This window comes from Balaenoptera ricei, chromosome X, assembly GCF_028023285.1.
Source record: "Balaenoptera ricei isolate mBalRic1 chromosome X, mBalRic1.hap2, whole genome shotgun sequence".
NCBI lineage: Eukaryota > Metazoa > Chordata > Mammalia > Artiodactyla > Balaenopteridae > Balaenoptera > Balaenoptera ricei.
In genome coordinates this window covers 51,433,860-51,457,319 of record NC_082660.1, presented here as the reverse complement: position 1 = coordinate 51,457,319, position 23,460 = coordinate 51,433,860, and the positions used below count along the sequence as shown (strand labels likewise).

Sequence of the window (23,460 nt, the reverse complement as noted above, 5' to 3'; positions counted from 1 at the left end):
TATAGATATTTCACATATTAGAAATTGAAACTAAGACGCTAAAATATTTATACTAAATTATTTATAATGTGTTTAAAAATACTAGTAAGTCCACTATATGTTAACACAATAACATATTTAAATAAAAATAACTATATTTTCAGGGCTTCCCTTGTGGAACAGTGGTTAAGAATCCACCTGCCAATGCAGGGGACGTGGGTTCGAGCCCTGGTCCAGGAAGATCCCACATGCCGCGGAGCAACTAAGCCCATGAGCCACAACTACTGAGCCTGCGCTCTACAGCCTGTGCTCCACAACAAAAGAAGCCACCGTGATGAGAAGCCCGCAGACCCCAAAGAAGAGTAGCACCCGCTTGCTGCAACTAGAGAAAGCCCGCACGCACCAACAAAAACCCAACACAGCCAAACATGAATAAGTAAATAAATATTTTTTTTAAAGTTTCTCTTTAAAAAAACCCTATATTTTCTAAAACAAAAATGCATTATATTTAGTGAGGAGAAGCTCATTCTTTTACATTTTTGCAATTCTCTTTAGTATTTGGTTTAAGAGAAAAACAAATGGACTCTTATATCTGCTTCTGCATTCTGCATTGCAATATGTAATTTTGTGTGAAATATACAAAAAAAATCAACTTCAAACAGATAATTAGTTGAAAAAAGCAGAAATATTTTAAGAACATTTATAGATAATTTTTCATATTCTTTGTTGATCAAATCAAGACAAATGCTGGCTTCTGATAGGATATTTACAATGGTGAATCTAAAATTTTTATCACTGAATTTCCATACTCTGTTACACTACAATTCATTGATCTGTCTCCTATTCTGAGTCAATCTTTTTCCCATTCATGATTTTGTAACACCATGCATTGGTCATCTGAAAAACATTGGTTCACTAAAATATATATTATGCACTATAAATATTCATTGTACATTACAAAACTTCATTTATATCACTATTGATCTCTAAGTAAAGTCCTTAAGTACTGTGAGGCTACCAAGCTCATTGTGGTAGATGTAAGTTTTCAAAATTCTAATTTTTGCTTGTATGAGACAAATTCATAGTAAGAGATAGGCAAGTTAATTTATTATATATCTGAGATTTTAAACTATTTAGGAAAAAGTCTTATTATTAAGGAAAATGAAATGATGAAAAGGGTCATGAATATGTTAAATAATAAATGCAGACTAAATTGATTGGAGATGCAAATTATAGCCTACTTCACACATTTTATCTTGCTTTTTCTTACTTATCCTTGGGGTGACATTAATTTTTGGTGTCCACAGAGTTGGTGTTAAAACTAGAAAAGATTAAGAAATATCACATAGAACATCAGCAACAGGGTGTCATAAGTCATTTTTCTTCTCTCTCCCTTTTTAAAACAACTAATTGGACATCCATAACCAAAAAATTACTTCTACATATTACACCAGGGGACACAGAAGGTTTGTAGCCACCTGTGCATATGACAATAAACAAATGAGACCTCAGTAAGAACTGTGGCTCAAAGAGAATCAAAGAACCCATACCACACTCCATTCGTCATGATGAGGGAAAAAATATGGAGAATGCAAAGTTGAGTAGTAGCAACAGGAAAGACAGAATTTGGACAAGTCCGGTCTGGCTGAGGGTAGATTCCAGCATGTAATCAACACAAGATAGACACAAAGTTGGAGACAGAGGAGAGGGAGGAAATCACCAGGCAATCCCCCTCCCAAGCCAACACTGCAAGGGATTGGGCTTTTGGTTGCAGCATCAATGACCTCTCTAGCAGAGGAAGTAAAATGAAGCAACCTCTCCTGCAAAGGAGGTTAAAAGCAAGTGGTGAGTGACTGCCCAGCTCTCACAATTATGCAGGTTGCAATTGGAGAAACCTATTTCTCTCCAGTAGCATCTAGATTTCTGAGGAAGAAGCTCCATGACTGGGGGGATGAAGGGGAAAAAGAAGGAAGCAGATAAGAATATTAAAAGACATTAAAGAAGCATGGTTCTTAAAGGAGTGGCCAAGATGGCAGAATAGGAAGACTGAACTCAGCTCCTCCCATTAACACACCAAAATTACAACTATTTAAAGAGAAACTATTGATAAAAACATCTGAACACTAGCAGAAAACATCTTCTACAACTAAAAATATAAAGAAAGAACCATAATAAGAGGGGTAGGAGGGGCAGAGACACAGTATAGTCAAGACACATGTTCCCAGTTAGGCGACCCACAAAGGGGAGGATAATCACAATTATAGAGGTTCTCCCCAATGAGCAAGGGGTCTGAGAGCCACATTGTGATTCCCAGCCTAGGGGGGCTGCACTGTGAAGGCTAGCCCTCTAGAATGTTTTCCTTTGAGGCCACTGGGGATTACTCTCAGGAGAGCCAGAGGGCTGTAGGAAATAAAAGCTCCATTCTTAAAAAGTGCACACAGAATCTCACAGACTCTGAACTCAAGACAGAAACAATAATTTGAAAGGAACTTGGGTAAGACTTGGTGCTGGCAAGAGCCATTTTGGAATCCTCCCTCAAGCTTATTAGCACCAGGACACACCCCTGACCATGAGCCAATCTGCCCCAGTCCTGGGACACCCCTGACTAAGCAGCTAACCAGGGGTGCCAGCCATGAGCAAGCCAGCTGCCATAGGACCCCTTGGGGTCTCCAGTCACCCCTGGACCCAGATATGTCCACCAGAGGGCCCAGGACATAGCCAAACATCAGTGGGTCAGCATTATCCCTGGGACAACTGGGGACCCACAGTCAGTCACTGGGACCCAGCCCTGCACATAATTGGGCTGACATCAGATCCAGGAAACCTAAGCGCCACAGCCAGAGTCCCCTGAATCCAGCTCCACCCACCAATGGGGAGGCAACAGCACCAGTACCCTGGATAAAGGCCCACACAGCAGCAGGCCAACACTAGTTCTGGGACACCATAGACTCAACAGTCAGTCATGTCAAGAACTGGGCCCATAGATCAGCAGACAGAAACAAGCCCCAGGACAATTTGTGCCATGGCCCTACCCACCAGCAAGTCGACATATGTTCAGGAAGCCCAGCCCCACCACCAGCCTCCCTGGAACATGGCTCTGTCCCCCAGTGGACCAGTACTAGTCATGGGACACAACAGGGGTTTGCAGCCAGCCACCTTGTGACTTTTCTTCATCCACCAGTGGGCTGGCATTAGGAATAGGATACCACAGACCATGCAGCCAGCTGTGTCAGGACCTGGCCCAGCACACCAGCAGACTCAGCACTTGGCAGGACCTGGCAACCAACCAGACCAAAAGCCAGCCATGTCTACCAGCATGCAATAGAAGTCAGCCTATCACAACAGAAGAGACCATGTAGCCCACATATAGGGCACTCCTAGAGCATATAACTCTAGTCACCAGAGGGGAGTGCACTTCTGGGCTCCATAGGATATCTCCTACATAAAGACACTTCTCCAAGATCAGGAAATATGACCAACCTAACAAATATATGGAAATAAAAACAGAGAATTAGGCAAAATGAGGGAACAGAGGAATATGCTCCAAAAGAAGAAACAACATAAAACCCCAGGAGAGGTAAACTAAGTGAAGTGGAGATAAGCAACCTACCCCAACAAATACTTCAAGGTAACAATAATAAAGATGTTCAAAGAACTCAGAAGAATGGATAAACAGAGTAAGAAAATAGAAGGTGCTAAAAAGCAAGTAGAAAATATAAAGAAGAACCAAATAGATCTGAAGAATACAATAAATGAAAAATTTTAAAAAACACTAGAAGGGATGCAGCTACCAACAGGTAGAGCACTCTCAGACCCAGGAGCACACACCGTGAGGTAAGTTGGTACTATCCCGGATCCCCATGCTCCTTGTTAGTTCACTGGGGCAACAGCAGCGTTTCTAGAAAAATGGGTGATGAACTGAAGAGCAGCCCCAGGTATGGGCGCACGGTCCTAGGACACTCGCTTCCTGAACACCAAGAGGGATGCAACCAAAGGATGTTGAACAGGGTGCCACCCATGCATCAGGGAGGTGATGTGAGATGGCAACCTGGAGCACAGCAGCAAGATCTGAACAGTGATGGCACTTATTTCAGTTACAAATTACTCAGTAGACAGTAGGTTGACTGAATTGTACCCATTCCCATCATGATGTACACCACTAAGGCTCCACACTAGAGTGTGGCTTGACTGCAGTTCTCTCTGAGAAGCGCTTGCAGTTAAGAGTTTACCAGGCAGGAGATTGGTGACAAGATCACAGAGTAGGACTTGAGCACAACTCCTCTCATGAAAACATCAAAATCACTACCAACTGCCGAACAACTATTAATCAAAAAAGATGTGGTGCCTACCAAAAAAGATATTTTACATCCAAAGACAAAGAAGAAACTACAATGAGATGGTAGGAGGGGTGCTTTCTCAATATAATCAAATCCCATATCCAGGGGTGGGAGACCCATAAACTGGAAAATAATTATATCACAGAGGTTTTCCCACAGGCGTGAGAGGCCTGAGCTCCATGTCAGGCTCCCCAGCCTGAGGGTCTGGCATTGGGAGAAGGAGCCTCAGAGCATTAGGCTTTGAAGACCAATGGGGTTTGAGTGTAGGAGCATAACAGGACTGGGGGAAACAGAGACTACAATCTTAGAGGGCATGCACAAGGTTTCATGTGCACTGAGACCCACCACAGAGCAGTGACTCCATAGGACCCTGTGCAAGACCTATCTGTGGGTCTTAAAGGGTTTCCCAGGGAAGCAGGGATTGGCTGTGGCTCACTACAGAGGCAAGACACTGGTGGTGGAGCCCCTAAGGCAGTGGTCCCCAACCATTTTGGCACCAGGGACTGGTTTCGTGGAAAACAATTTTTCCACGGACAGGGAGGGGGTGATGTGAGTGATGGCGGGGGATGCTTCAGGTGGTAATGTAAGCAATGGGGGAGGATGGTTCAGGCAATAATGAGAGTGATGGAGAGTAGCAGATGAAGCTTTGCTCACTCGCCCACCACTCACCACCTGCTGTGCAGTCCAGTTCCTAGCAAGCCATGGAACACTACCAGTCCATGGCCCAGGGATTGGGGACCCCTGCCCTAGGGAATATTCCTCAGTGTGAGTTCTCCCAGAGGTCTTCATTTTGGCACCAAGGCCTGGCTCCAACCAACGGCCTGCAGGCTCTACTGCTGGGAAATCTCACGCCAAAAAACCAAGAGGGTAGGTACACAGCCCAACCCATCAAAAGACGGGCTGCCTAAAGGCATCCAGAGCACACAGCTACCTCTAGACATGCCACTAGACAAGGCCCTGCCCACCAGAGGGACAAAATCCAGCTCCACATAACAGTGGGCAAGCACCTGTCCCTCCCACCAGGGAACCTGCACAAGTCCCTGGACCAACCTCACCCACCAGGGGGCAGACACCAGAAGCAAGAGGAATTATAATCCTTCAACCTGCAGAATGGGGCACAAAAACACAGAAAATTACACAAAATGAAACAGCAGAGAAATATATTCCATAGAAAGGAACAAGATAAAACCCCAGAAGAACAACTAAGTGAAGTTGAGATAGGCAATCTGCCTGCAAAAGATTTCAGAATAATGACAGAAAAGATGATCCAAGATATCAGAAAAAGCATGGAGACACAGAAAAGGAAAATAAAAGAAATGTTTAACAAAGAGCTAGAAAATTTAAAGAACAAAAAAACAGAGATGAATAATACAACTGAAATGAAAAACACACTAGAAGGAACCAAGAGAAGAATAAATGAGGCAGAAGAACTAATAACTGAGCTGAAAGACAGACTGGTAAAAATCACTGCTACAGAACAAAACAAAGAAAAAAAATGAAACGAAATGAGGACAGCCTCAGAGACATCTGGGACAATATTAAACACAGCAACATTTGCATTACAGGTGTCCAGAAGGAGAAGAGAGAGAGGAAGGGCCTGAGAAAATATTTGAAGGTATAATAACTGAAAACTTCCATAACATGTGGAAGGAAACACTCACTCAAGTCCAGGAAGCCCAGAGAGTCATATACAGGGTAAACCCAAGGAGGAACACGCTGAGACAAATAGCAATCAAATTGACAAAAATTAAAGACAAAAAGAAAATATTAAAAGAAACAAGAGGAAAGCAACAAATAATATAAAAGGGAATCCTGATAAGGTCATCAGCTGATTTTTCAGCAGAAACACTGCAGGCCAGAAGGGAGTGGCATGATATATAAAAAGTGATGAAAGGGGAAAACCTACAACCAAGAATACCCAACAAGGTGTTAGATTCGATGGAGCAATAAAAAGCTTTACAGACAAGCAAAAGATAAGAGAGTTCAGCACCACCAAACCAGCTTTACAACAAATGCTAAAGGAACTTTTCTAGGTAGAAAAGCAAAGGCCACAACTAGAAACAAGAAAATTAAGACTGAGAAAGCCCACCAGTAAAGGCAAACATACAGTAAAGGTAGAAAATCATCCACACATGTATGATATCCAAACAAGAACCTGTGAGAAGAGGAGAGTTCAAATACAGGTCATTGGAAATTCATTAGGAATGAAGAGACCAGCAACTTAAAACAATCTTGTATACATATATAGACAGCTATATCAAAACCTCATGGGAAATGCAAACCAAAAAACTACAATAGATATACACACAAAAAAGAAAAAGCATTCCAAACACAAAAGTAAAGATAGATATCAACCAAAAAAGAATAGAACCAAATAGGAGAAGTAAAACGACATACAAACCCCCAAAATTAACAAAATGGCAATAAGGACATACATATCGATAATTACCTTAAATGTAAATGGATTAAATGCTACAACCAAAAGCAAAGACTGGCTGAATGGATATAAAACCAGAATATATGCTGTCTACAGGAGACGCACTTCAGATCCAGGGAAACATACAGAGTGAAAGTGAGGGGATGGAAAAAGATATTCCATACAAATGGAAATCAAAAGAAAGCTGAAGTAACAATACTCATATCAGACAAAACAGACTTTAAAATAAAGACTGTTAAAAGATACAAAGACGGACACAACATAATGGTCAAGGGATTGCTCCAAGAAGAAGATATAACAATTGTAAATATATATGCACCCAACATAGGAGCACCTCAATATATAAGGCAAAGGCTAACAGCCAAAAAAAAGAGAAATCAACAAACACAACAATAGTGGGTGATTTTAACACCCCACTTATATCAATGGACAAATCATCTCAACAGGAAATCAATAAGGAAACACAGGCCTTTAAAGATACTTTAGATCAGAGGGAGTTAATTAATATCTATAGGACATTCCATCCGAAATTAGCAGAATACACATTCTTCTCAAGTGTAAATGGACTATTCTCCAGGATAGATCACACACTGGTCCACAAAGCAAGCTTTGGTAAATTGAAGAAAATTGAAATCATATCACACATCTTTTCCAACCAGAAAGTTATGAAATGAGAAATCTACTAAAAGAAAAAAACTGTAAAAAACACAGACACGTGGAGGCTAAACAATATGCTACTAAACAACCAATGGATCACTGAAGAAATCAAAGAGGAAATCAAAAAACCTAGAGACAAATGACAATGAAAGCACGATGATCCAAAACATATGGGATGCAGCAAAAGCAGTTTTCAGTGGGAAATTTATAGCAATACAATCTTACCTCAGGAACCAAGAAAAATAAAAAATCCACAAACTAACCTTACACGTAAGGCAACTAAAGAAGAACAACAACAAAGACAACAACAACAACAAAAAACCAAAGTTAGTAGAAGGAAAGAAATCATAAAGATCAGAGCAGAAATAAATGAAATTGTGATGAAGAAATCAATAGAAAAGATTAATGAAACTAAAAACTGGTTGTTTGAGAAGATAAATAAAATTGATAATCCGTTTGCCAAACTCATCAGCAAAAGAAGGGAGAGGGCTGGAGTCAATAAAATTAAAAATGAAAAAGGAGAAGTTACAACTGACACAACAGGAATACCAACCATCATAAGAGACTACTACAAGCCACTATATGCCAAGAAAATGGACAGCCTGGAAGAAATGGACAAATTCTTAGAAAAGTACAATAAAACAAGACTGAAACAGGAAGAAATAGAAAATATGAACATACCAATCACAAATAATGAAATTGAAACTGTGATTGCAAATCTTCCAACAAACAAAAGTCCAGGACCAGATGGCTACACAGGTGAATCCTATCAAACATTTAGAGAAGAGCTATCCTTCTCAAACATTTCTGAAAAATTGCAGAGGGAGGAACACTCCCAACCTCATTCTATGAGGCCACAATTACTCTGATACCAAAACAAAGATAACACACACACACACACACAATTACAGGCCAATATCACTGATGAACACAGACACAAAAATCCTCAACAAAATAATAGCAAACAGAATCCAACAGCACATTACAAGGATCATACACCATGATCAAGTGGGATTTATCCCAGGGATGCAAGGATACTTCAATATATGCAAAACAATCAATGTGATACACCATATTAACAAATTAAGGAATATAAACCATATGATCATCTCAATAGATGCAGAATAAGCTTCTGACAAAATTCAACACCATTTATGATAAAAAAGAAAAACTCCAGAAATGGGCATGGAGGGAACCTATGTCAACATAACAAATGCCATATACTATAAACCCACAGCAAACATCATTCTCAATTGTGAAAAACTGAAAGCATTTCCTCTAAGATCAAGAACAAGAAAAGGATGTCCACTCTCACCACTATTATTCAACATAGTATTGAAAGTCCTAGCCATGGCAATCAGAGAAGAAAAAGAAATAAAAGGAATACAGATTGGAAAAGAAGAACTGAAACTGATTGCAGATGACATGATACTATGCATAGAAAATCCTAATGGTGCCACCAGAAAACTACCAGAATTAATCAATGAATTTGGTAAGGTTGCAGGATACAAAATTAATGCATAGAAATCTCTTGCATTTCTATGCACTAACAAAAAAAGATCAGAAAGAGAAATTAAGGAAACAGTTCCATTTACCATCACAACAAAATGAATAAAATACCTAAGAATGAACATACCTAAGAAGGCAAAAAACCTGTACTCAGAAAACTATAAAACACTGATGAAAGAAATCAAAGATGACACAAACAGATGGAGAGATATACCATGCTCCTTGACTGGAAGAATCAATATTGTGAAAATGACTATACTACCCAAAGCAATCTACAGGTTAACTGCAATCACTTTCAAATTACTGGTGGCCTTTTTCACAGAATTAGAACAAAAAATTTTACAATTTATGTAGACACAAAAGACACCGAATAGCCAAAACAATATTGTGAAAAAAAAATGGACCTGGAGGAATCAGGCTCCCCAACTACAGACTATACTACAAAACTACAGTAATCAAGACACTATGGTACTGGCAAAAAACAGAAATATAGATCAATGGTACAGGGTAGAAAGCCCAGAGATAAACTTACGCACCTATGGCCACCTAATCTATGACAAATGATGCAAGAATATACAATGGAGAAAACACAGTTTCTTCGATAAATGGTGCTGGGAAAAATGGACAGCTACATGTAAAAGAATGAAACTAGAACACTTCCTAACACCATACACAAAAATAACCTCAAAATGGATTAAAGACCTAACTGTAAGACTGGACACTATAAAACTCATAGAGGAAAACATAGGAAGAACACTCTTTGACATAAATCACAGCAAGATTTTTTATGACCCACCTCCTGGAGTAATGAAAATAAAAACAAAAATAAGCAAATGAGACCTAATTAAACTTAAAAGCTTTTGCACTGCAAAGGAAACCATAAGCAAGACGAAAAGACAACCCTCAGAATGGGAGAAAATATTTGCAAATGAACCAACGGACAAAGTATTACTTTCCAAAATATACAAACAGCTCCTGCAGCTCAATATCAAAAAAAGAAGAAAAAATCCAAAAATGGGCAAAAGACCCAAATAGACATTTCTCCAAAGAAGACACACAGATGGTTAACAAACACATGAAAAGATGATCAACATTGCTAATCTTTAGAGAAATGCAAATCAAAACCACAATGAGAGGAGGAGAAGATGGCGGAAGAGTAAGATGCGGAGATCACCTTCCTTCCCACAGATACATTACAAATACATCTACACATGGAACTGCTCCTACAGAACACCCACTGAACACTGGCAGAAAACGTCAGACCTCCCAAAAGCAAGAAACTCCCCACGTACTTTGGTAGGGCAAAAGAAAAAAGAAATAACAGAGACAAAAGAATAGGGATGGGACCTGCACCAGTGGGAGGGAGCTGTGAAGGAGGAAAGGTTTCCACACACTAGGAAGCCCCTTCATGTGCAGAGACAGAGGGTGGTAGATGGGGGAAGCTTCGGAGCCACGGAGGAGAACACAGCCACAGGGGTGCGGAGGGCAAAGCAGAGAGGCTCCCGCAAAGAGGCTCGGCCGAGCAGCACTCACCAGCCCGAGAGGCTTGCCTGCTCACCCGCCGGGGTGGGCGGGGGCTGGGAGCTGAGGCTCAGGCTTCAGTCGGCTCGCAGGGAGAGGACTGGGGTTGGCGGCATGAACACAGCCTGAAGGGGTTAGCACACCACAGCTAGCCGGGAGGGAGTCTGGGGAAAACTCTGCAGCTGCCAAAGAGGCAAGAGACTTTTTCTTCCCTCTTTGTTTCCTGGTGCGCGAGGAGAGGGGATTCAGAGCGCCGCCTAAACGAGCTCCAGAGATGGGCGCAAGCCGCGGCTATCAGCCCGGACACCACAGCAACAGGGGCGCAGAGGGAAAAGAAGAGAGATTCCAGCACAGAGGATTGGCGCCGAGCAGCACTCAACAGCACGAGAGGCTTGTCTGCTCACCCGCCGGGGTGGGCGGGGGCTGGGAGCTGACGCTCAGGCTTCGGTCAGATCGCAGGGAGAGGACTGGGGTTGGCAGCATGAACACAGCCTGAAGGGGTTAGCGCACCACAGCTGGCTGGGAGGGAGTCCGGGAAAAAGTTTGCAGCTACCTAAGAGGCAAGAGACTATTTCTTGCCTCTTTGTTTCGTGGCGCGCAAGGAGAGGGGATTCAGAGCGCCGCCAAAATGAACTACAGAGACGGGCGCAAGCCACGGCAATCAGCGCGGGCCCCAGAGACGGGCATGAGATGCTAAGGCTGCTGCTGCCGCCACCAAAAAGCCTGTGTGCGAGCACAGGTCACTCTCCACACCGCCCCTCCCGGGAGCCGGTGTAGCCTGCCACGGTCAGGCTCCTGTGATCCGGGGACAACTTCCCCGGGAGAACGCACGGTGCGCCTCAGGCTGCTGCAACGTCACGCCAGCCTCTGCCACCGCAGGCTGGCCCCACATCTGTACCTCTCCCTCCCCCCGGCCTCAGTGAGCCAGAGCCCCCGAAGCAGCTGCTCCTTTAACCCCATTCTGTCTGGGCAGGGAACAACGGCTCTCAGGCGACCTAAATGCAGAGGCGGGTCCAAATCCAAAGCTGAACCCCGGGAGCTGTGCGAACAAAGAAGAGAAAGGGAAATCTCTCCCAGCAGCCTCAGAAACAGTGGATTAAAACTCCACAAACAACTTGATGCACCTGCATCTGTTGAATACCTGAATAGACAATGAATCATCCCAAATTGAGGAGGTGGACTTTGGGAGCAGGATATATTAATTTTTCCCCTTTGCCTTTTTTTGTGAGTGTATATGTATATGCTTCTGGGTGAGATTTTGTCAGTATAGCTTTGCTTTATAATAGCTTTATTTTACTTCACTATATTTTATCCTCTTTTTTTCTTTCTTTCTATCTATTTTTTTCTCCCTTTTACTCTGAGCTGTGTGGATGAAAGGCTCTTGGTGCTCCAGCCAGGCATCAGGGCTGTGCCTCTGAGGTGGAAGAGCCAACTTCAGGACACTGGTCCACAAGAGACCTCCCAGCTCCACATAATACCAAACGGCGAAAATCTCTCAGAGATCTACATCTCAACATCAAGACCCAGCTTCACTCAATGACCAGAAAGCTACCGTGCTGGACACCCTATGCCAAACAACTAGCAAGACAGGAACACAGCCCCATCCATTAGCAGAGAGGCTGCCTAAAACCATAATAAAGCCAAAGACACCACAAAGTACACCCCCAGACGTGGACCTGCCCACCAGCAAAACAAGATCCAGCCTCATCCACCAGAACACAGGCACTAGTCCCCTCCACCAGGAAGCCTACACAACCCACTGAACCAACCTTAGCCACTGGGAACAGATACCAAAAACAACAGGAACTAAGAACCTGCAGCCTGCAAAAAGGAGACCCCAAACACAGTAAGATAAGCAAAATGAGAAGACAGAAAAACACACAGCAGATGAAGGAGCAGGGTCAAAACACACCAGACCTAACAAATGAAGAGGAAATAGGTAGTCTACCTGAAAAAGAGTTCAGAATAATGATAGTAAGGATGATCCAAAATCTTGGAAATAGAATAGACAAAATGCAAGAAACATTTAACAAGGACGTAGAAGAACTAAAGAAAAACCAAGCAACGATGAAAAACACAAAAAATGAAATTAAAAATACTCTAGATGGGATCAATAGCAGAATAACTGAGGCAGAAGAACGGATAAGTGACCTGGAAAATAAAATGGTGGAAATAACTACTGCAGAGCAAGGTAAAGAAAAAAGAATGAAAAGAACTGAGGACAGTCTCAGAGACCTCTGGGACAACATTAAACACACCAACATTCGAATTATAGGGGTCCCAGAAGAAGAAGAGAAAAAGAAAGGGACTGAGAAAATATTTGAAGAGATTATAGTTGAAAACTTCCCTAATATGGGAAAGGAAATAGTTAATCAAATCCTGGAAGCACAGAGAGTCCCATACAGGATAAATCCAAGGAGAAACACGCCAAGACACATATTAATCAAACTGTCAAAAATTAAATATAAAGAAAACATATTAAAAGCAGAAAGGGAAAAACAACAAATAACACACAAGGGAATCCCCATAAGGTTAACATCTGATCTTTCAGCAGAAACTCTGCAAGCCAGAAGGGAGTGGCAGGATATACTTAAAGTGATGAAGGAGAAAAACCTACAACCAAGATTAATCTACCCAGCAAGGATCTCATTCAGATTTGATGGAGAAATTAAAACCTTTACAGACAAGCAAAAGCTGAGAGAGTTCAGCACCACCAAACCAGCTTTACAACAAATGCTAAAGGAACTTCTCTAGGCAAAAACACAAGAGAAAGAAAACACCTACAATGACAAACTGAAAACATTTAAGAAAATGGGAATAGGAACATACATATCGATAATTACCTTCAATGTAAATGGATTAAATGCTCCCACCGAAAGACACAAGCTGGCTGAATGGATACAAAAACAAGACCCATATATATGCTGTCTACAAGAGACCCACTTCAGACCTAGAGACACATACAGACTGAAAGTGAGGGGATGGAAAAAGATATTCCATGCAAATGGAAATCAAAAGAAAGCTGGAGTAGCAATTCTCATATCAGACAAAATAGACTGTAAAATAAAGTCTATTACAAGAGACAAAGAAGGACACTATATAATGATCAAGGGATTGATCCAAGAGGAAGGTATAACAATTGTAAATATTTATGCACCCAACATAGGAGCACCTCAATACATAAGGCAAATACTAACAGCCATAAAAGGGGAAATCGACAGCAACACAATCATAGTAGGGGACTTTAACACCCCACTTTCACCAATGGACATATCATCCCAAATGAAAATAAAAAAGGAAACACAAGCGTTAAAAGATACATTAAACAAGATGAACTTAATTGATATTTATAGGACATTCCACCCAAACACAACAGAATACACATTTTTCTCAAGTGCTCATGGAACATTCTCCAGGATAGATCATATCTTGGGTCACAAGTCAAACCTTGGTTAATTTAAGAAAATTGAAATCGTATCAAGTATCTTTTCCGACCACAACACTATGAGACTAGATATCAATTACAGGAAAAGATCTGTAAAAAATACAAACACATGGAGGCTACACAATACACTGTTTAATAAGGAAGTGATCACTGAAGAAATCAAAGGGGAAATCAAAAAATACCTAGAAACAAATGGCAATGGAGACACGACGACCCAAAACCTATGGGACGCAGCAAAAGCAGTGCTAAGAGGGAAGTTTATAGCAATACAAGCCTACCTCAAGAAACAGGAAACATCTCGTATAAACAACCTAACGTTGCACCTGAAGCAATTAGAGAAAGAAGAACAAAAAAACCCCAAAGCTAGCATAAGGAAAGAAATCATAAAGATCAGATCAGAAATAAATGAAAAAGAAATGAAGGAAACAATAGCAAAGATCAATGAAACTAAAAGCTGGTTCTTTGAGAAGATAAACAAAATTGATAAACCATTAGCCAGACTCATCAATAGAAAAAGGGAGAAGACTCAAATCAATAGAATTAGAAATGAAAAAGGAGAAGTAACCACTGACACTGCAGAAATACAAACAATCATGAGAGATTACTACTAGAAACTCTATGCTAATAAAATGGACAACCTGGAAGAAATGGACAGATTCTTAGAAATGCACAACGTGCCGAGACTGAACCAGGAAGAAATAGAAAATATGAACAGACCAATCACAAGCACTGAAATTGAAACTGTGATTAAAAACCTTCCAACAAACAAAAGCCCAGGACCAGATGGCTTCACAGGTGAATTCTATCAAACATTTAGAGAAGAGCTAACACCTATCCTTCTCAAACTCTTCCAAAATATTGCAGAGAGAGGAACACTCCCAAACTCATTCTAGAAGGCCACCATCACCCTGATACCAAAACCAGACAAAGATGTCACAAAGAAAGAAAACTACAGGCCAATATCACTGATGAACATAGATGCAAAAATCCTCAACAAAATACTAGCAAACAGAATCCAACAGCACATTAAAAGGATCATACACGATGATCAAGTGGGTTTTATCCCAGGAATGCAAGGATTCTTCAATATACGCAAATCAATCAATGTGATACACCATATTAACAAACTGAAGGAGAAAAACTATATGATCATCTCAATAGATGCAGAGAAAGCTTTCGACAAAATTCAACACCCATTTATGATAAAAACCCTGCAGAAAGTACATATAGTGGGAACTTTCCTCAACATAGTAAAGGCCATATATTTCAAACCCACAGCCAACATTTTCCTCAATGGTGAAAAACTGAAACCATTTCCACTAAGATCAGGAACAAGACAAGGTTGCCCACTCTCACCACTATTATTCAACATAGTTTTGGTAGTGTTAGCCACAGCAATCAGAGAAGAAAAAGAAATAAAAGGAATCCAAATCGGAAAAGAAGAAGTAAAGCTGTCACTGTTTGCAGATGACATGATATTATACATAGAGAATCCTAAAGATGCTACCAGAAAACTACTAGAGCTAATCAATGAATTTGGTAAAGTAGCAGGATACAAAATTAATGCACAGAAATCTCTTGCATTTCTATACACTGATGACGAAAAATCTGAAAGTGAAATTAAGAAAACACTCCCATTTACCATTTCAACAAAAAGAATAAAGTATCTAGGAATAAACCTACCTAAGGAGACAAAAGACCTGTATGCAGAAAATTATAAGACACTGATGAAAGAAATTAAAGATGATACAAATAGATGGAGAGATATACCATGTTCTTGGATTGGAAGAATCAACATTGTGAAAATGACTCTACTACCCATAGCAATCTACAGATTCAATGCAATCCCTATCAAACTACCACTGGCATTTTTCACAGAAGTAGAACAAAAAAATTCACAATTTGTATGGAAACACAAAAGACCCCGAATAGCCAAAGCAATCTTGAGAATGAAAAATGGAGCTGGAGCAATCAGGCTCCCTGACTTCAGACTATATTACAAAGCTACAGTAATCAACACAGTTTGGTACTGGCACAAAAACTGAAATATAGATCAAAGGAACAGGATAGAAAGCCCAGAGATAAACCCACGCATATATGTTCACCTTATCTTTGATAAAGGAGGCAAGCATATACAGTGGAGAAAAGACAGCCTCTTCAATAAGTGGTGCTTGGAAAATTGGACAGCTACATGTAAAAGTATGAAATTAGAACACTCCGTGACACCATGCACAAAAATAAACTCAAAATGGATTAAAGACCTAAGTGTAAGGGCAGACACTATCAAACTCTTAGAGTAAAACATAGGCAGAACACTCTATGACTTAAATCACAGCAAGATTCTTTTTGACCCAGCTCCTAGAGAAATGGAAATAAGAACACAAATAAACAAATGGGACCTAATGAAACTTAAAAGCTTTTGCACAGCAAAGGAAACCATAAACAAGACCAAAAGACAACCCTCAGAATGGGAGAAAATATTTGCAAATGAAGCAACTGACAAAGGATTAATCTCCAAGATTTACAAGCAGCTCATGCAGCTCAATAACAAAAAAACGAACAACCCAATCCAAAAATGGGCAGAAGACCTAAATAGACATTTCTCCAAAGAAGGTATACAGATTGCCAACAGACACATGAAAGAATGCTCAACATCATTAATCATTAGAGAAATGCAAATCAAAACTACAATGAGATATCATCTCACACTGGTCAGAATGGCCATCATCAAAAAATCTGGAAACAATAAATGCTGGAGAGGGTGTGGAGGAAAGGGAACCCTCTTGCACTGCTGGTGGGAATGTAAATTGATACAGCCACTATGGAGAACAGTATGGAGGTTCCTTAAAAAACTACAAATAGAACTACCATATGACCCAGCAATCCCACTACTTGGCATATACCCTGAGAAAACCATAGTTCAAAAAGAGTCATGTACCAAAATGTTCATTGCATCTTTATTTACAATAGCCAGGACATGGAAGCAACCTACGTGTCCATCATCGGATGAATGGATAACGAAGATGTGGCACATATATACAATGGAATATTACTCAGCCATAAAAAGAAATGAAATGGAGGTATTTGTAATGAGGTGGATGGAGTTAGAGTCTGTCATACAGAGTGAAGTAAGTCAGAAAGAGAAAAACAAATACAGTATGCTAACACATATATATGGAATCTAAGGGGAAAAAGAAGGCCATGAAGAACCTAGTGGCAAGACAGGAATAAAGACACAGACCTACTAGAGAATGGACTTGAGGATATGGGGAGGGGGAGGGGTGAGATGTGACAGGGTGAGAGAGTGTCATGGGCATATATACACTACCAAATGTAAAATAGATAGCTAGTGGGAAGCAGCCGCATAGCACAGGGAGATCAACTTGGTGCTTTGTGACCACCTAGAGGGGTGGGGTGGGGAGGGTGGGAGGGAGGGAGATGCAAGAGGGAAGAGAAATGGGAACATATGTATATGTATAACTGATTCACTTTTTTGTAAAGCAGAAACTAACACACCATTGTAAAGCAATTATACTTCAATAAAGATGTTTAAAAAAAAATAAAGAAATATCACAGAGAGCAGGGGCGGGGCTGGGTCTCAAGGGACAACCTCCTTCGGGTCAGAATCTTGGTAGACAGACCGCCGTCTTCCCCTAGGATGGATCCAGAACCTTGGGACCCAAACACTCTGAGTGCTTCAGGAGAAGAAGGCCCTCCCGGGGGCAGGGCACACGGACGCCTCTCGACTACCCCGCGGGGCCCACACACAGCCAGCTCCTCGCACGTGAATGGCAGGAAGGTCACGTCCCCGTTCAGGTTCTTGTTGAAGTCGATGCACAGGAGACTCAGCTTTTTTTTTATTTTTTAAAAATTTTTTAAAAATTAAAAAATTAATTTATTAATTAAAAAAAAAACCCACAATGAGGTATCACCTCCCACTGGTCAAAGTGGCCATCATCAAAAAACCTACAAAACAATAAATGCTGGAGAGGGTTTGGAGAAACGGGTACCCTCTTGCACTGTTGATGGCAATGTAAATTGATAGAGCCACTGTGGAGAACAGTATGGAGGTTCCTTAAAAACCTAAAAATAGAACTACCATATGACCCAGCAATCCCACTCCTGGGCATATACCCTGAGAAAACCATAATTTAAAAAGACACATGTACCCCAATGTTCATTGCAGCACTATTTAAGAAAGCCAGGACATGGAAACCACATAAATGTTCTTTGACACATGAATGGGTAAAGAAGGTGTGGTACCTATATATAATGGAATATTACTCAGCCATGAAAAGAAATGTAATTGGGTCATTTGTAGAGATGTGGATGGACCTAGAGTCTGTCATACAGAGTGAAGTATGTCAGAAGGAGAAAACAAATATCCTATATTAATGCATATATGTGGAATCTAGCAAAATGGTACAGATGAACATATTTACAGGGTAGGGATAGAAATGCAGATGTAGAGAATGAATGTGTGGACATGAGGTGGGAAGGGAGAGTGGGATGAAGTGGGAGATTAGGTTTGACATAAATATACTACCATGTGTAATATAGATAACTATTGGGAACCTGCTGCACAGCACAGGGAACTCAGCTTGCTGCTCTGTGATGACTTAGATGGGTGGGATGAGGGTGTGGGGGCGGTCCAAGAGGAGGGGGACATATGTATACTTATATCTGATGCACTTCACTGTACAGCAGAAACTAACACAACATTGTAAAGCAATTATACTCCAAAAGAATAAAATAAAAATAGAAATACAACATATCAAATCCTAGGATATGTTGCCAAAGCAGTTCTGAGAGGAATGTTTATAGCAATCAAAGCATATATTACAAATAAAGAATGATCTCAAATAATCAACTTAACTTTAAACCTCAAGGAAAAAAAAAGAAATTAACTCAAAGTTAGCAGAGAGAAGGAAATATTAAATATAAAAGCATAAATAAATGAAATAGAGACCATAAAAACAACAGAATTAATCAACAAAGTTAAGAGCTGGTTTTGAAAGGGATAAACAAAGGACAAAAATTTAGGTAGACTAAGAAAAAGAGAATTCAAATAAAATTTAAATGAAAGAATAGAGTTTAAAACTGATACCACAGAACCATATAGCATCATACAAGACTACTATTAACAATTATATGCCAGCAGATTAGATAGAAGAAATGGGATAAATTCCTGGAGACACACAACCTACCAAGACTCAATCAGGATAAGATAAGAAATCTATGCAGATGAATAATGAGTAGAGACTGAATTCATAATGAAAATCCCCCCAACACAGAAAAGCCATAGGACAACACAGCTTCATTGGCTAATTCTACAAAACATGTAATGTAGAATTAATGCAAATCCTTCTCAAACTCTTGCAAAAAATTGAAGAGGAGGAAATACTTCTAAACTCTTTGTACGAGGTCAGCATTACCTTGTCACCAAAGCCAAATAAGGATACTACAAAAAAAGAAAACTAGTGACCAATATTCCTTGTGAATATAGATGCAAAATAAGCAAACCAAATTCAAGTATTATGTTGAAATTGAAAGTATTATACACAATGACCAAGTGGAATTTATCCCTTGGATACAGGGATAATTCAACATAAACAAATCAATAAATGTAATACATGCCATTAATAAAATGAAAGATAAAAATCACATGACCATTGAAACAGATGCAGAAAAATCATTTGACAAAGAACATCAATTCGTGATTAAAAAAAAAAGTCAACAGATTGGATAGAAGGAACATCCCTCAACCTAATAAAGGACAAATATGACAAACATAGTTAACATTATACTTAATGGTGAAAAAGTTGAAGCTTTTCCTCTAGGATAAGGTCAAAACAAGGATGCTCACTCTCACCACTCTTATTCAATGTAGTAGTGGAAGTGATAGCTAAAGCAATTAATTACAGAAGGCAAAAAATAAAAGGCTTCAAAATCAAAAAAGAAGAAACAAGATTGTCACTACTTGCAGATGATAGGATTTTATATATAGAAAATCCCAAAGATTAAATGAAAAAATCTGTTAGAACTTCTCAACACTTTCAGTAAAATTGCAGGATATAAAATCAACATACAAAAACCTGTTGCATTTCTCTGCATGAATAATGAACTTTCTGAAAGGAACAATAAAATACTTTCCCATTCACAATAGCATCAAGCAATAAAATACCTCAGAACAAATTTAACCATGGAAGTAAAAGATCTGCCCAACAAAAACTAAGATTTTGTTGAAAGAAATAGATGACAATCAAACGGAAAGACATCCCATGTGCATGGATTGAAAGAATAAATACTGTTAAAATGTTCATACAAAGCCAAGCCATCTATAAATTCAGTACAATTCATATGCAAATTCCCTTAGCATTCTTGACAGAAATAGAAAAAACAATAGTAATATTTGTATGGGACCTCAAAAGGACCTGAATAGACAACATAATCCTGAGAAGAAATAACAAAGCAAAAGACATCACAATTCCTGATTTCAAACTACACTGTAAAGTTGTAATAATAAAAACAGTATGGTACTGGCATAAAGAGAGACATATAGACCAATGATGGAATTGACAACCCATAATTAAACCCCTGCATATATGGTCAACAAATATTTGACAAAGGCCCAAGAACACCCAATAGGGAAAGGATAGTCTCTTCAACAAATGGTATTGGGAAAACTGTTTAAAAACATCAGAAAAGTGAAATTGGAAACTTCTCTTACACCAACAACATAAGTTAACTTGCAGTGAATCAAAGACTTAAACATAAGACAAATATCATAAAATTCCTAGAAGAAAAAGTGGGGAAGAAGCTCCTTGACGTTGGTTTTGCAATGATTTTTGGACTATGACACCAAAAGCACAAAAAACAAAAGCAAAAATCAATAACCAGGACTATATCAAACGTAACAGTTTCTGCACTGGAAAATAAAGAATTACTAAAAGGAAAGGGACCCTACAGATGGGAGAAATTTTTGTAAACCATATATTGGATAAGGGGTTAATATCCAAAATATATAAAGAACTCATACAACTCAGTAACAAAAACCAAACAATTTAAAATGGGCAGAAGAACTAAATCAACATTTTTTCCAAAGAAGATATCCAAATGGCCAACAGGTCTATTAAAACATGCTCAACATCACTAATCATCAGGAAAATGCAAATCAAAGCCACAATATAATATCACCTCACACCTGTTAGGATGGCTGTCATCAGGAAGATGGGAGATAACAATTGTTGGCCAGGGTGTGGAAATAGGTGAACCCTTGTTCACTGTTGGTGGGAGTATAAATTGTCTCAGATACATGGAAAAGAGTATGGAGTTTCCTCAAAAAATTAAAAATAGTTCTACCTATGATCCAGCAATTCCATTTCTGGATATATAACCCTAAGGAAATAGAAATAGGTTATCAAATAGATATATTCACTCTCATGTTTACTGTAGCATTATTCACAATAGCCAAAATATGGAAACTAGAACCCATCAATGATGAATGGATAAAGAAGATATGATGATATAGCTATAGATATAGCTATAGTTATAGATACACACACTCGGATATTATTCAGCCGTGAGAAAGAAAGACACCCTGTCATTTGCAACAATACGTTCAGACCTTGAGGACATTATGCTAAGTGAGATAAATCAGAGAAAAACAAATACTATATGGCATCACTCATATGTAGAATCAATCTCAAAAAGCCAGACTCATAGAAATAGAGAATAAATTGGTGGTTACCAGGGGATTGGGTGGGTGATAGGACAGATGTTGCTTAATGGTACAAACTTACAAGTAGTAAGTCCTAGATATCTGATAGAAAGTGTAGTGAATATAGACAACAATATTGTGTTATAATCATCAAATTTGCTAAGAGACTTAGAACTTAATTATTCCAACATCTAAAAAGAAACGGTAACTTGTAATGTGATAGAGGTGCTAATTCTTGCTACAATGGCAATCATATCATAGTATATAAATGTGTCAAATTATCATGTTGTACACCTTAAATTTACACAATGTTATATATCAAATATATTTCAATTAAAAAAAGAAATGATTCCTCTCACCTGCAAAATTTCAACAAAATGCATGAACTTAATCTAATCATAAAGAAAATCTAGACAAATCCAAACTAGGAACATTCTACAAAAGAAATGGCTGGTATTCTTCAAAAATGTTAATATCATGAAAGACAGAGAAGGAATGAGAAACTGCCTCAAATTAAAGAACACAAAAGAGATTTAGAATTATTTCAATATGTGATCATAGATAGGATCATTGACGAGGAAAAAGATATCTATGAAGGATATTATTGCAACAATTAATGAAATTAGAATATTGACTGTCAATTAGATAATAGTATCATTTTAATGTTAAATTTACAGAATTTTACAACTATAATGTGCTTATGTAAAAATGAGTTCTTGTTCTTAAGAAACAGACTGCTGAATTATTTAGGAGTAAACAAGAGAGAGTGAGAGAGAAGGAAGGAGGGAGAAAAAGGCAAAGAGAGAGAGAGAAAGAGTGGAAGAGAGGGGATAGGGGAGGAAAATGCAAGGCCATGAAAAGGGAACAGAGAAATTAAACAAATGTGGAAAAATATCAACAATTGATTAATCTAGATAATGGATATATTAGAATTATTGGTGTTATTCTTTCAATTTTTGTATTAGTTTGAAATTATTTCCACATTAAGAAGATTTTTCACCTTTTCTGAAGTATACTTCACAAGTAAAATTGTATATATTTAAATCATCCAACATAATGATTCAATATATGAATATATTGTGAAATATTTACTACATCAAGATAATTAGTGTATACATTGCCTTTTTTGTAAGAATTCTTATGATCTACTCTCTAAGCAAATTTCAAGTAAACAATATATTATTATTAACTAAAGTCACCATAATGTAAGTTACATTCTCAGTACTTATTCAACTTGTAGACTTTGACAATTTTCCCCCACCCCCACCTCCTGGCAACCAACATTCCACTCTCTGTTTCTAGGAGTTTGGCTTTCTCTGTCTGGTTTACTTAACTTAGCCTAATGCCCTCAAGGTTCATCTATGTTGTCACGAATGGCAAGACTGCCTTCTTTTTAATGTATGAACAATATTCCATTATGTCTGTGTGTGTATATATCATACATTATTTATCCATTAAACTATCCACAGACATTTAGGTTATTTCCTATCTTGGCTATTGTGAATAATGCTGCAATGAACATGGGAATGCAGATATCTCTTCAAGATACTGATTTTGTTTCATTCAGATATACCCAGATGTGGAAATACTGGATCATATCATAGTTCTACCTTTAAATTTTAAGGAAGCGCCATACTATTTTCCATAATGGTTGTACCAATTTGCATTCCCTCCAATACTGTACAAGGGTTCCATTTTCTCCAAATCCTTCCCAACACTTCTTATCACTCTGTTATCAATAATAGCCATCCTAACACGTGTGAGGTGATTTCTCATTATGGCATTAATTTTCATTTCCTTGATGATTAGTGATGTTGAAAACTTTTTCATGAACCTGTTGGTCATTTATATGTCT

General features: G+C 39.0%; 1 protein-coding gene across 1 annotated transcript in view; it reads right to left on the bottom strand.

The window, feature by feature from the left end:
* FAAH2 (fatty acid amide hydrolase 2) overlaps positions 1 to 23,460 on the bottom strand; it is a 76,351-nt gene that overhangs the window by 2,803 nt on the left and 50,088 nt on the right.